The 16,120-nt window shown below is 39.9% G+C and overlaps 1 long non-coding RNA gene across 12 annotated transcripts in view; it reads right to left on the bottom strand.

Annotated features, from left to right (window-relative positions):
* LOC128118415 (uncharacterized) overlaps positions 1–16,120 on the bottom strand; it is a 262,810-nt gene that overhangs the window by 32,185 nt on the left and 214,505 nt on the right. For 3 of the 12 annotated variants that reach the window (XR_008221194.1, XR_008221195.1, XR_008221196.1), the window contains 2 exons: positions 10,480–12,669; positions 9,736–9,842 (listed from right to left, as the gene is read on the bottom strand). This is a non-coding gene — a long non-coding RNA (uncharacterized LOC128118415). Of the gene's footprint in view, positions 1–9,735; positions 9,843–10,479; positions 13,482–16,120 lie in introns of those variants that run through there. The other 9 variants (XR_008221197.1, XR_008221193.1, XR_008221203.1 and 6 more) reach the window with 7 other exon arrangements.

Genomic DNA, 16,120 nt, shown 5'->3' with positions numbered 1-16,120 from the left:
AATATTGGTAAGTGTGGTGTTTTCAATGAGAGCTGTCCTCACAGGCTCATATAACTGAACACTTGGTCCCCAGTTGGTGCTGGTGTTTGGGGGAAATTATGGAACTTTTAGGAGGTGGAACATTGATGAAGGAAGTATGTCATTGGGTTGGCATGGAGCCTTCATAGCCTTCCTCCTCACTTCACCAGTTATTCTGTCTGTCTGTTTATCTGTCTGTCTCTGTCTATCTGTCTGTTTCTGTCTCTCTCTCTCTGTTTCTGTCTGTCTCTCTCTCTCTGTCTTTTGTCTCTGTCTGTCCATCTGTCTGTCTGTCTCTATCTCTCTATCTTCTGTCTCTGTCTGTCTGTCTCTGTATCTCTGTCTCACTCTCTGTCTCTCTCTCCTCTCCCTGCTTTCTGTGTGTGGATGAAAATGTGATCATCAAGCTTCCTGCTCCTGGCACCACACTTTCCCTGCCTGTTTCCCTGACTCCCCTGCCATAACGAACTTTCTCTCTCTGGAACTGTAAGCCAAATTAAACCCTGTTTTCTATAGGTGGCTTTCAGTCAGGGTATTTTATCATAGCAACAGAAAAGTAACGAATACATTGGGTCATATGGATCTTTATCCATTTCTTTGAGATTTTCAAGGTTTTTTTTTCTTGAGTGAAATTCAAAAAACATGTTCTGTAATGATCCTCTGGATTTCATTGGACTCTGTTGCAACATTCTCATTTTCATCTCCAATCTTATTTTTTTCATTTTATTTTAAAAACATTTTAAAATAAATCTTTAAAAATGTCTATAGAATACATGGCTTCTTTAAAAGACATAAAATGAAAACAAGTGTGACAGAGATGGAATTAGTAAAAGCTAGGGTGTGTCAATTTTGCTGAAAGAAAGAAATAATGTTAACATTTCAAAATTATAGACTATAACCGTAGAGGTCATAAGAGTAAACACAATGCTCTAGGACTCATAAAATAGCTCCCACCGTCCCTTTCCCCCACCCCCAACTAGTACCCATTCTTTCCTGTCTTTGCTGTTTTAAATTTTGTTTTAAGGATTTGTTTTTCTTTTTCTTTTTGTGTAGGTGTGAGTATCTGTATGGGTGCATGTCCTGTGAGTGCAGTGACCATGGAGGCCAGAAGAGGACATTGGACCCTGGAGTTACAGGCAATTGTGAGGTGCCAGTTGTAGGTGCTAGGAATTGAATTTGGGTCCTGTGCAAGAGCAGCAAATGCTCTTAAGCAATGAGCCATCATCTCTCCAACCCAATACCTTTTTTCTTTCCTTCAAGAAAAACCTCCCACACACCTTTACAATTCATAAAGAGAGAGGTTTCCCATAATTACTTGAACACAGATTTCCCATAATTCCTTGAATACAGCAATGTCCTGTAGTCACACTATTTCAAATGTCCTTGGACATCTCTGGAATTCAATTCTCTATTTCACAGAGCTATATTGGATTATCTTTGTATAAACTGTGTGCATGATGCATCCCTGGGGGAAGGAGCATTATTAACTTTGTTTGCAATAGAACTGCATATGCTACTACTCTGATACATATTAACAGATAATGAAATGAATCACCAAGGGCCACCAAGAAGGTTCAGCGTGGAAAGGCAAAACTATAAACCTGAGTTCAGTTCCTGGAAACTACACAAAGATGGAAGGAGAGAACTGAGCTCACAAAGTTGTCTTCTGCCATCCCATCTGTGCCATGAGATGTGCATCTACACACATCACACAACAAAACATCTCGACAAAATCAATAATGGGATGAATGGCCAAGGGCCACCAAAAGATCAGACTTACAACACTGAACACTGACTAGGAAATGTTCTTTTCTTTGTTCTGAAGCAGAAGTAGGAAACTGATAAGCACAAAGGGGCTGAATTCTGGGATGCAAGAGGCCACAGGCACAGAGATGTTCACAACCCACCCACTTGGGTTTTCAACTAGAGTCACCCAAATGCCAAAATAGTATAAACTGAGTAGAAGACAACAAAAGCATTCACCAGTACCTGGATGGTCCTCAAAGCTCTGACCTATGGGGATACCTGAGACTCTGTAAGTGTGAATATGTTAGATTCTCTGCTTGTGTTTATAAAAGGCAAAGACTATGGGGCCACTGGCCTAGACCATGAAAATCAGACTCATGAAGTCAAGGAAAAAATACAAAACTGCATATAACAAGCTATGTTTCTCTTGCATTGTCCAGCATTAAGATCCATGACTTTTCACAGTTAAGATTTTGCTGTTTCACAGAACATTCACCAATACAGCATTAAATGAATTCATCCAAAGATTTGGGATCCAACACATAAAACAGCAGGTGCCAATGAATACTGGGGATCTAACCTTGAGATAGTGGTTGAGATTAATGGTATAGAACCCATTGAGGAGGCAGATGGTACACAAGGAAATCTCTATGCCTACTCTGTAATAATAAAGAAAATTTACATCTAATATCATCCAGGAAATATTTCCATCTAAAGGCCAGTGCCAGGTGTTGGTTTCAACTTGTGGAACAGACAGTAAATCTAATCAGAAAGTGGTTGGTTACTCCTATGACAACCATGCCACTAATGTATCAGTGGCATGTCTTGCCAAGCTAGACATTATTACAGTTCACAGGACTCACAGCTGGGTAAGACTGATATTTACTTCTTAGCTTTGAGTAGTATATACATCATCTTCTAGTGCTATGAACACTAGCTAATAGGGATGAAGCTTTCATGTCAGTACCACATTGGTTTCTTCATATTAAAAACATTTTTCACATAACATATTTTGATTACATTATTGCCTCCTCTCCAACTCCGTTCAGATCCTCTCTATCTCCCTAAACACCTAACTTTATGCTCCTTCTCTCTTTCTCTATTCCTCAAAAATACACCCCCTCAAAAAAATAAAAAAAAAAAAAAACAAGAAAAGGAAATAAGAACAAGAAAACAAGCAAAAAACAATAAAGGCAAAAAAAATACCCATTGTCAGCAATGGGTCCTAGCTAAGTGTGATGGCTGTGGGGTCCCTGGCAATGAGTGGTTCTACAGGTCTATGAGAGTCACAAAGGAGTTTTATGGGCCAGAAGAAAAGGCCAAAAGGTGCCAAAGGGGACCATGAGTCCATACCAAGTGGCTGAATCCCCTCTCCAATCTGATCAATTTTTTCTTCAAAATTTCTTTTGGTTTTGTAATTCTTGTTTTCTTTTAAAAAAATCAATTCTTAGTTTGACTGATTCTATGTATTGTTCTTTTGAGCCACATTTCATTAATTTTTGCTCTAATCTTTATTGTTTCTTACTGCTTACTGACTTTGTGTTTCTGTTGCATCATTAAGCTATTTAAAACACCTCTGACTTGTTAATGTAAGCACTAATAACTAAAGATTTCTCCTTGCACAACTGTATATGCTGCCTGCCAAAAATTCTAGCAAGTTATGCATTCATGTTTTTATGAAACAGAGTCAGAGCTTATTAAGAAGAATATTTTTTGTTTCTGTTCTTATATAGACTTAGCATAAAAGTTAATAGAAAGGCAGGCATTTAGGTAAATGGCAGTCCACACTGAAGTGTGGATGTGGGCTTCTGCAGAGAGAAGCTTCCTTTCCATTTGATTCTGATAACTTTAAAAAGTCTTTTCTGATGTCTTCAGCTATCTATTCTGTCATTCAAATAGAATGTTTACCCTCTCAGTATGTCCTTTCCTGTTGTATTACTATTGATACCCAGTTTTAGCACACCCAGAAAAGACACAAGAAGTAATTTCAGTTCTCGTCTACTTCTTCAGACTTCTATGGCCTAAAATGAGCAAATGAGCTCTCCATGAGAAAAGTTGAGCTGGAAAGATTGCTTAGTGGTTAGAGCACATTCTGCTTTTGCACAGGACCTGGATTGCATTCCCAGCAACCATGTCAAGCTCACAACTCCTATAATTCCAGCTCCATGGAGATCTAACACCTCAGGCTCCCAAGAATAGTGCTGGCATAAGTGGATGTCAACATGTAGAAGATTGCAAATAGATCCATATCTATCATCATGCACAAGACTCAAATCCAAGTGGATCAAAGACCTCAACATAAATCTAGTTATACTGAACCTCATAGAAGAGAAAGTAGGAAGTAGCCTTGAACACATTGGCACAGGAAACCACTTCCTAAATATAACAATAGTAGCACAGACACTGGGCTACAGAGCTAAACAGAGAATTCTCAACAGAAGAATCTCAAATGGCTGAAAGACATTTAAGGAATTGCTCAACATCCTTAGTCATCAGGGAAATGCAAATAAAAATGACTCTGAGATACAATCTTATACCTGTCAGAATGGCTAAGATAAAAAACATTGATAACAGCTTATGTTGGAGAGGATGTGGAGCAAGGGGAACACTCCTCCACTGTTGGTGGGAGTGCAAATTTATACAGCCACTTTGGAAATCAGTATGCCAGTTTCTCAGAAAATTGGGAATCAATCTACCTCAAGACTCAGCAATACCACTCTTGGGCATATACTCAAGGAATGCTCAATCATACAACAAGGACGTTTGCTCAGCTATGTTCATAGCAGCATTATTTGTAATAGCCAGAACCTAGAAACAACCTAGAGGGCCCCCAACCAAAGAATGGATAAAGAAAATGTGGTACATATACACAATGGAGTACTACTCAGGAGTAAAAAACAATGACATCATGGATGCAGATGTAGAGATCAAAAGCCAAGCACCAGGCCAAGCTCTAGGAGTCCAGTTGAAGAGAAAGAAGAGGTATTCTATGAGCAAGGGGCATCAAGATCATGATGGGGAAATCTACAGAGACAAGCAAACCAAGCTGACTCCACACGGTAGGCCTTACCTTTTTGGAGGCGGGAATGGGAGTGGGCTGTGGCGGGGGAAAGGCTGCAGGAGGGTGGTGGGAAGAATTAAGAGAGAGGGATCTGTGGTTGGTATGTAAAATGAATAAAAAATTTCTTAACAGAAATTTTTTGTCATTATTATTTCTCTACTTCTTGTATTAGGAGTTTGCTGGTACTGTGTTAGATATGGATTCTTTTACAGTCTTCTTTGATCATTTATTCATCGAATGATGTTTATTCTGCTGTGCCTCTTGGTTGAGAATTTCTTCCTCCTCTATATATAGGATTTCTTTAAGCCTCTACTTTACTTTTGGCTTGGTGGTCACTGATCAGTTTGTTCTTGTCTTCAAGTGTCTTACTACTCTGTCAATTCTACAATGTAATTTTTGTGATTAAATCAATTTGTGATTAAATTAATCATAAATGACAGTTATTTACTTTCAGGCCTTGATTTACATTGCTATATGTGCTCTTCAGATTTATGGTTTCTATTGAGACTTTTGATGTCATTCTGATGAGTTTGTCTTAATAGATTCTACATTGTCTATTTGATTTGTACTTCTAGCATTTTGGCCAAGTATCATGCTGGAAGGATGCAGCTGTAGGTGTCTCTGTAAAGTCTTAAATGTCCCAGCTTCTATGACACTGAGAAGTGGCTCCAGAGGTTTATTGAAACAAGGGTTATCAAACTCCAAAAGTATACTTAGATAAGGATGTCAACTCCTTAGCCATCAAGGGTGGGGCTTTCTGTACACACTTCAACACCTGAGTGGATCCTCCTGTCATCTACACTCCTGGAGTTGTCAGTTCTGTCCCTCTCACTCTCTGAAATCCCTTCCTATTGCTCTGTCTTTCACATCAATTAATGACAGGAGTAATGGCTCCACATTCTCCAGCCCCCAGGAAAACTCAGTTTTAAAGAACAGGCTTTGTCTCAAGCTGGCACTTGGTCACAGAACTCTATCTAAGGCACTACCATTGCATCTACACCCAAACCAGGATTTGAGGCTTATAGGAGCATTTCTATAGGTTGGACACCCAGTAGTCTACCTTCACCAGGGCCACCTAGCTTCCATTTTGGATGTGGTGTCTTTTCTCACCCTGTCTACATAACTGGGGCTGCCTGGGTCTTAGTTCCTTTGGCAGATATCCTTTTGTGTGCCCATAACTATCATCTTTCCAATCACTCCCTTTTCTCCTCCCTCTGTCTTTCTTTAGGGTAGAGTTGATTCTTTCATATCCCAACTCTTCTCTTTCACTGTGTCACACAGAGGCAACTCCCAGTCTGCCATCTTATTTGGAAGTCTTTTTTTTTTTTCAAGACAATACTGATATATGCAATAAAGTCATGGCCACGTTGGAAAACAAAGCTAATAGAGATCTTGGCCGTGTTTAAATTTTCCAATGATCTGTTGATTGTTGGATTTCAAGGTACTAGGTATTGCATCTCAATTTTTGCATGTATTAGGAAAGTGGTCCACTACTGAGCCATAATCTAGTTACTTTCCTTAATTTTTAAACAATAGTTTTATTAATTCTTTAGGAAAATCAAATTATGAATTTTAAGACATATTCAACCCCCTCCCTCAACTCCTTCTGTAACTACCCTCTCCTTCCTCCTATCCCTTTGCACTGAACTTTATGATTTCCTCCCCCCGCCCCGCTCTCCCCCCCCCCCTGTTTTCCTATTGAGTCTAGTTTGTGTTACCTGGCTAGTCTTGGGAGTGGGACCTGCCACAGCATGTGGGTAACCTTCTGTGGGGTTAGGGTTACATTGTTAATGAAAGCAGACTCCCCCTCTCCTAATAGCTTCCAAAACCTAGTAGTTCCTCAGCTGGGGGTGAGATTTTGTGCCCACCTTTCCTATTCTGGGATTTTATCTGACTGGAGCTTGCCCGGGTCTTGTGCATACTGTGAGTTCCTATGTCCAACTGTCCTGTTGTACCTAGATAACATTGTTTGTAACTACCGCTGGCTGAATAACATGGTTTCCAGGCACCTCTGGCTGGTGCCATTAAAGAAGCCAAGAGTCTATGGGTAGATAGGTTATAGGCCCCGGGGAAAAACCCAATACTCTGACTCTGCTAAATGGACATAGTCAAACAGCTTCCAATGATTTATTGAAGTAACCATGGATCAGAGCATTTCTCAGCTCTCATTAGAGAAGCTTCTCCTTGAAACAGATGGTAATTAACACAGAGACCCTCAACTGGTCACCTTGCAGAGAATAAGAATGTGCCGAGTGCTCAGCCCTAAATAGGGATGCATGTCTTCTTAATATTTCAGTGCTTGGTTTTAATTTGAAAGATGTAGAATATTTCTGAAAATAATGCATTTCTATTTCAGCAAGATTTATGCGATAGTGTTATGAGATGAGATGATAGAATGAAGATAGATCTTTCTTTTTATTTTGGGAAGATTGGAGGAGCATTAAAATAATAGAATAACATTATAAATCCTGTTCTTGTTTAATTTCAGCCATTTTATCAAATGCTCTTTTTGGTTCAGTGTACCACTGCCTTCACCAAGATTCAAAAACAACCTGGAAGGCTGAATGGATACATTGTTACTAAGAAAATGACTTTCTGTCAGCATAAATAGAATCGTGCCTATTGACTCTTAAATTTATGTCTTTAAAATTAAATGTAGGGTTTGGAGCGATGGTTCGGTAGTTAAGAGCATTGGCTGCTCTTCCACAGGACCTGGGTTTAAATTTTACCACCCACAAGGCAACTAACAACCATCTGTACCTCCAGTTTTAGATGATCTGACTCTGTCTTCTGGCTTCTGTAGGTGCTGCATACACATGGTCCACATACATACATGCAGGAAAAACACCCATACCCATAAAATAAAAATACATACATCTCTAAAAATTAAAATTAAATGTAATGCATTTTAAGAATGAAGAACAACTGATTTTAAAGAAATTCATGAGGAAAACGTATTTAGTGGGAGGGTTTGAACTAAACCATGAGCAATTTAGTGAAGAATTGCTAAGTAAGTGGGTTCCATCTAAGCCAGGACAAAAGTGGGATTCAGATAAAAGGATACCCCATCTGAGTCAGCGTCTTGAGTCTTCAACACCACTTGTTATGTCAATCATACTACTCTGTTGCTATGATAAGACCCTGATCACACTCAACTTAGAGGATGACAGCTGTATTTCCCCTACAGGTTACTGTTCATCAACACCAGAAGCCACACCAGAAGCTCAAGTCAGGAACCTAGAGGCAGGAACTGAAGCCGAGACAGACCATGGAGGAAAGTGTTTATTGGCTTGGTCATCTATCTTCCTTTATAGGTATACCTGCCTATAGGTGGCACCACTCACAGTAGTCTGGGCTCTCCTACATCAGTTAGTCATGCACCCCCACAAGCATGCACACAGGCCAATCCAAAGGAGGCAGTTGTGGTTCCCTCTTCCCACGGTGTCAAGTTGACAACTGAAGCTGATTATGACAAGGTCCCAGCAAAACATAACCTGGGAAAAACTGCAAAAATTTTCTCATTCCAGGAACAGACAAAACAACCCAGAGGACCTGATTTGGAGTAAAAATTATTTTAGACTTCTAGGTAAGATGGTGGACAAGAAGCCGCCTCCTTGTGACCCAAAGAAGAAGAACAATGTCGGAGTATGAAAAATTAGACTCTATTCTCAGAAGAGGAAGTGGGGAAAAGCTTCAGCAATTGTCAAAAGTTGTGCCAGGATATGTGAAAATTGTGGAGGAAGAGATATGCAAAGCACAGAAAAAAAAAAAAAAAAAACTGAACCAAACTAAACCAACCAACCAACCTAACAAAAACCTCAGCCAAGCTGAACACAGCTCTGGCTGTGTGATTTGCCAGAGGGCAAAGGGAAGCAGAAAACTCACCAGGAACCTGAGCCAGGCAGCCCTGGTGAAAGCAGGCAGACACCATGGCGGCTGCTGAACCGTAGCACTGACCCACCCTTTGTTCACTCCAGTTAGGGAAGTTTAACTTAGGAAGCAATTCTTCCATCTTCTCTGTTACTCCCGATTCAAGTGCGGCTGGCTCCAGAGCAGCCCATCACTCCCTTCACACTCTGTATACAACACAGGGTAGAGACTGAATTCCTTCTTCTCTCTTGACTTCGCCCTCATCTGTTTTTGTTCTTTTATCTCCATGGTTCTCGTCAGTTTCATAAGGATTGTACTTCTTGGATATTACAACAAACAGTACATTTTACTTACCTCTTTTCCATATTATTCTACCAGAACACATGTCTCCTGAGAGCAGGGAGCCTGGTCCATTCTTGCCTGATGGCTCCCTTGTGATAACTCTAGTGCAGTACTGTGCACAGAGCCAGCTTTCTATGTGTTGACTATATGGATGGAAGGGTGCATGTAAACTTCTACTACTCATGTCTTTTTCACTTACTCTAGGAGGGCTATCTTTATTCACTCTTGTTCGTGCAGTAAGTATTAAAATACGTAAAATCATGAACTCCTGCCGGTTAACTATCTCCTACAATTATTTTATAGAAGTCTGTTTTTCCTGTGGATTTTCATCAGCCCCTGTAATATGAATTTAGAACCTTGACCGCAGTGACGCTAAGAAGTTAACCTACAATATCTACCTACAGCAGATTATGTGCAAGTATGTATCTACATATGTATCTTAAGCAACTGGTTCAATAGTGTGTTGATATTATTTCCAAGCTACACTTACAGATAAGTCAATAGATTATGAGGCCAGTTCATTGAGACATATGAAAATATTTATGTACATCTTAGGAGCTGTTGGCTGTACATGATAAAGGGGCTATAAAGTGGTCACAGGACACGCCTGAATCCTGGACTTATTTATTATCTCATGTCACTACTTTTATATTTTTGCTTGAGTTGGTCAACAATGCATTTGTTTTCTGCTGACTCACCACACTCTCCATATTCATTCACAGTCCATTCCCTCATGTGCATCAGGACACATCAGATCGTGTGATATTTACTCAGAAGACCTTTATTATTTATGCAAGCAAGCAACCTGAAAAGAGAAGAAGAAAACGTTTACCCCAAAGAATAGTAGTTTGGAATTTTTTTGAAAAATGTTTTAATAGAGGCAATTTGAAAAATGTAATGGTAGGGCTCTCCACGAGATGGCACTCATCTTCCTCCCACCATCTAAAGTTCCAGTGCATTCACAGAGTACCAATGTATCTATATGCATATACATATACACATTTATAGATGTGCACATATACCTGCTCATATGCGCTAAAATACAAAAATCACCAAGTTGATTTTGTGCCTAGAAATGTACTCATATTAGGCAAGGATGAGGCACATGTCCTAAATGAAGTATAAATGGGAATGAAATGCCATAAACCATTTCAGAAAGACTACGTATCTTGGGGACACTGAGGAGATTAGCAATTTAGAAACCTGCTAATGTTTTCTAAAATCCATCCATGTGGAGTCCCTGATTCTCAAAAGGAATCTTGCTTGCTCTTGCCAGCCTCTGAGACCAGAGAGTAGCTTTCTGTTTCTCCATTGGTAAGGTTTAATCTAAACTAATGCCTTCACTTGCAGTTCTCTCCCTGTTCATATCCCAGCCCTGTGCTCTTGTTAGACTGCTCTAGCGGCTACAGACTTTAGTATGGATTTTGAGGTCGGAGACTCACAATTACGGCCAGCTGGAGAATCAGCTAGGGGTTTTGGATCACTTCAAAGTCATTCTCTTCATTATATTAGCACTAAAAGGGGGAAGGATCAAGCAGGCAGACACTGGAGACAGCTGCATCAAATAATCTACGGGTAGAAGAAGAGGCTTTCGCAACATCGACAACCACAACACACATTAGCAGCCTAGACACTCATCTCAAACTGGCCACGTGGCCATTCAACCCAAATGGGCGCTCGGGAGTGCGGCCATTGCCCTCCGTGCACCCTGCATCTTAAATCCTGTTTGTGAGGACGTTTAATTTCAAATCATTTTGACATCTGAAAGTCATTTGCTCTGGTTGTCCTCAGCCACAACGATTTGGAAGCTGACATGTTCACGCTGATTTTACAAATAAGAATCCTGAATCAAAGAACTAACTCGGCCAAGATCAGAAACTAAACAAAAGAAAGGCCCCGGTTGACTAGAACTCCAGACCGACAGTTAGTTCACTCTGCTTTTTACCTGACCGGGCAAATGGCTCATCATTGGTGTGTCACAGAAAGTGAAGACTTCATTTTCTTCCCTGTACATGAATGTTGCAAAGCAAAGATCTTTTCCCAGTAGATATTTTACATGTGGCCCTTTTTATTCCCAAGTACTGTTTGTTAGAACCTTCTTGAGACACAGTCATGACCTCGGAGGAAAGATACAGTATATTAAATTGCTTCTAGTCCTAAAACTGGATTTTCATTAAGGCCAGTGCCTGATTCTTTTTTAGTACTGCCCCTGGGCACTTGGGAAAGAGTTCATTTTCATTGCTGGCAAGGGCATCATTCAAAAGACAATTTGAATGTGGCCTTTGATGTATTCTTTTCAGAGATACTGTTTGGATAACCTGCAGGGAAATCGTTAGAACACACTAAAAGTGAATGCTATTTCTACTTTTGTGGGCACACACATAAAGAAACACTGATAAAATTCTGAATGCTGTTGTGTATTAATGTAAGTATGTGTCCAGGGGTGTGTGTGTGTGTGTGTGTGTGTGTGTGTGTGTGTGTGTGTGTGTGTGTGTGTGTGTGTGTGTTATGAGGGAAAGATGTTATGTTCTCTTGGAAATAGCCTATCCAGAACTTATTAAATTATAGGCCACCAAACCAATCCCCAAATTTTCAGTACTTTGTATCTGAATTTACAAAGTCTGATGATATGAAGACAAGCCAAGAAATAAAGAGCAGAAGTGTGAGGCATAATTACCATCATGAGGGGACATCCAGCTAACATTCTTCAAAAATTTACTTTGAACTAACCTGGCCTATTATTTACTGTTCTTAGGTATGGTAAAAATATATGAAAGAAACCATTTAATAAAGGGTTTATTGGCTCATGGCTTCAAAGAATTCAGTCAAGGGTTGTTTGGTCCCATGCACTTGAGCAGGATATTATAATGTCAGAGGACATTCTTTCTACCCTCATTTTAGACAAGAAACAGAGACAGGGGAATGCAACTGTTTCAAGGGCCCTTTTGTTTTTCTTCATTATTCTATCCAGTCCCCAGCCCAATGGATGGTGCTACCCAGTTACCTATTTAGGGTAGGCGCTCATCCTTAATTAATCTTTATGAAAGTATGCTCACAGACAGACGCAGAAGGTGGAGGGGCAAATGATTTTCTAGATCTAATGAAGTAGATAGTGCTAAGACTGACTGAGACTTGGCAGATCCTAAAGTGGCTAGCCTCACTCTAATGAGTAACCTTCTGCTTGTTCCCCAGGTATCAAAAATGTCTCCATGAGCAGGTGCATGCATGTGAATAAATCAGAGGGGTGTATGTGCACATGTACACCATGATTACATGCATGTAGTGTCTGAAAGTGAATCAGGAGACATATTTCTGATGCAATTTGCTGGCTTTTAACCCTTTCTTACTGACTTCTAAAAAATAAACATCAGCTAATATTCCACAGCAATTACAAACACCTTAATGGTACAGTTGGCATTCATATACACCCATAAATGTGTATTTGCACACATCCATGAAGGAAAAATATGCAAAGAACATGGATGTGAGAGATACGTATTTGCTTAGTATGATTTACCTGGTTAATAGCTGTTTTAGCTCAGGTCTTCTAAGAAAGGCATTCTTAGACAGCAGCCCTTTGCTGAGTTTCAGTGGATTTCTCTTCAAAGCTGTGGTTCTGTTCATTTTGTTCTCTGCCAAGTTTCACATCGCGAAAAACAATAGCTTAATATTGGAGTGGTTAAATTCCAGGGAAGACTGACAGAATGGAGTTCTCCAAAACCTAAACCCTGCCAATTTTGATGTCTCTAATTTATTTTAACAACCGTTTAAGTCTGAATGCCTCCATTTTAATCACATTAACAGTATATTACAGAGCCTAAACACCCAAAGAACTCCAGTGGCAAAATGAATTTGGCTGTTTCTCCTCCTTTTTTTATTTGGAATGATATTTGCTTCAGGCAAACCCAATCCTTTGGTAATTTCCCATTGACTTCCTTTGCTTCTTCGGTGCCTGGACCTTAGCATTTACCCAAATATAATCGGGAAAACACACATACTTATTATCCAAGTAACAGCATGGGTGCCAGACTTCTCTTTGCAGGAGCCCTTACGTTTTCTATGCACTTGACTGATGCTACAGGAAAATTGTTTGAACAGATTCCCATCAATTCCTGTCAACCCTAAATGCAGGCCCAATTGGCATTGTACTGTAACCACAGGAGTGAAAGCTCCAAGGAAACCATGCGCCCCAGTCTCCGTTCCTTCATCTTACCAGGCAATAATATATTCAGCATTCAATAGGCCAGATGTAGAGACTTATTTCTGTAAAGCCTGAGCCGTGGCCAGTCTGCCCATGCCTCTGAGGTCCTCATACTTAGTTGCAAGAAAGCTGAATATTCCATGCAGGTTAGGTGCTTTTTGCTTATTTGTTTGTTTTTTTAAATCAAGTGCTTCCCTTCTCCAGGGTCCAGTTTCTGTCAACAGCCTACACCTCAGGAAAAAAAAAAAAAAAAAAAAAACATGCTTCTACCCTGTGCAAGCCAAGCAGTTTTCACATTTAGTTTCCCAGAAGCTGTTGAACCACACGTGCACAGACTCTGAAAATACCCATGCACCATTTTGCAAGGTTGTCAGGCTTGGGTTGACCAAGGAAAGCAGTTATGCTGTCCTCTTAATTATGCCGCTGCTATCTATACACCATCCAGAAAGTCATTTGTACTCTTGGAGATTATGTTTGCTCAGTTAGTAAAATGAGAGAAATAATTGCGTCTGCTTCATACAGGGCTGCCATGAGAAACAAATAGGATATTGTATAAAAATGTAAAACAGAGCTTCCAAATTGAGTGTTTAATAATCCACTACATATGGTCAGTGTTAAATAAGAGCTTAACACTAGTGATAGAATGATCATCATACCATTTTAGTTCAAGACTTATTTGGGAGATGGTGAAACTTTCTGTGATCCTGAGCTCCACAGAAGACTTCTTCAGATGTTTGCTACTGCTCATTACTAAGCACTATTAGACTAGATGGTGGCAGCTCCCAGAGTCTCTACACAGTCTATGCTTAAGGGCAGCTATATGTTTAGAGGAGCAGAGATTGGGTTCAAGTTGCATTTGCATAGTAATCAACCTCATTTGCCTGAGCTTATGTCATTATTCTGTCGCTTGGTGAATGAAGTGATGATCCAGGCCCAGGACTGTTGTCCTGCATTGCCTTGACCCTGCACCCTCTTGTTACAACCTTGGATGTCCCAGATCATACTTTCTTCTGGGATTTTTATCTCCTATACCCAAGAATATTTAAACGTTTTAAATTATATTATAAATTCCTATTTCAATTTCTAAAAATTCCTTGATGGACAACATGAAAATAGAATTGAATACCTAGACACACACTAGTCTCCTCTTTATTAAGCCCAAACAGCACTCTCTAAGGCCAAGGCTCTGTTACTCGCCTTGGTTGTTTTCATAGCATAGATGGGTAGACTCTTCTGTTGGAATATGAGTTGAATGAAACAAAAATGAAGTGATTTTTTTTTAAATCAGGCAATAAATGCAATGGAAAAGCAGGATTAGAGAGATGTTTACTTCTCATTCATGGTGTCAACGCATACTTTATTATCAATTGACACAGACTTTTGAATGATTCACTGGTGGCCCGGCTTTGACATTGTACAAGGTGAAATAGGATATTTTTGATTCCTCAAAGTAGATGGCATATTCAACTTTCTGTTCAAGCACCTAATTTATTTTCACTGTAGATGTCAATAAAATTCTCTTATATATTGGTTTCCATCAGCACTTGTGTTCTACGTCAGTAAACACAAATTGAACAGGTCCTTCACCTTGGTGGATAACTGGCTTTATATTCAGATATTAAGGCTCAAAGAGAATAGATGAGACACAAGCAAGTATTAACACTAGCACTCTTCTTCATAGGGCAGAATCTACAGTGAAAGAGAAGGGTGTTGAAGTTTCTCACTCCTCCTTTTGTCTTTTTGTGTCTTTTTGAAACGGGGGGTGGGGAGGTGGGGGAGAATATTTTTGTGTGTGTGCATACTCTTGGGTCCATGAGAAAGAAGAGTCCATTCTATCATATTTGGAGAATGAACAGCATTTTTTTTACTGTTGGTGGCAGTGCAACTCAGTGGTGTTTAGATTAGTGGGACATCATGGAAAATATGTCTTATTGCCTAGTCTGCCCTGAAATTATAGACACTGGACTTTCTTTGGGGGCCAGTGAGGTAAGTTCTGAGTGTTAGATGCAACCAGGCAATGGAAGAAAAATCAGCTATCATTTGTTGAAGAACCAGATACCTACTCTCATTTGATGACAAACACCAATTTTGTTGGAGTATTCAGCTGCTGAAGCTATCGGGAAAGATTGCTATTCAGTCATCATCTTTGAAATACAGCAAAAAACAATCACAGTTCCATAGAGATCTTCACCTGTATCTATATCAGGCTATTTAGTTTATAAGGAATTATCTGAGAACAACCACAAAGAAGTCCTGTAAAATGTAGCATTTCATTACAGGGCCCTAGGTCTTAGGAACTGGAAACTCTTGCAACATATAAAACTAAATAAAATGTATCACATAAATAGGGAACAATGCTACAATCTCTTTATCAGCTTTAGAAATTTTAACACTAAATACATTATTCTTATAGCCACTTGTTTTGGGAGGTCAAGCATAGTTATAAGAATCTGTGTTTTGACAAAAATATCCAAACAAATGGAAACACATGAACTATGAACCAATGACTGAGGGGTCACCAACTGGATCAGGCCCTCTGAATGGGTGAGACAGTTGATTGGCTTGATCTGTTTGGGAGGCATCCAGGCAGTAGGACCAGGTCCTGTGCTCATTGCATGAGTTGGCTGTTTGAAACCTGGGGCCTATGCAGGATCACTTGGCTCGGCCTGGGAAGAGGGGACTGGACCTACCTGTACTGAGTCTACCAGGTTGATCTCAGTACGCGGGGGAGGCTTTGCCCAGGAGGAGGTGTGAATGGGGGGTGGGCTGAGGGGAAGGTGAGGGGGGCCATGGGGGGGAGAACAAGGGAATCTGTGACTGATATGTAGAACTGAACTGTATTACAAAATAAAAATACAAATTTAAAACAAAAGAGAGAAAAA

This window comes from Peromyscus californicus, unplaced genomic scaffold, assembly GCF_007827085.1.
Source record: "Peromyscus californicus insignis strain IS unplaced genomic scaffold, ASM782708v3 Scaffold_22__1_contigs__length_63687245, whole genome shotgun sequence".
NCBI lineage: Eukaryota > Metazoa > Chordata > Mammalia > Rodentia > Cricetidae > Peromyscus > Peromyscus californicus.
The sequence above is the reverse complement of the archived record's forward strand: the minus strand, read 5'-3'. Positions and strand labels throughout refer to the sequence as shown.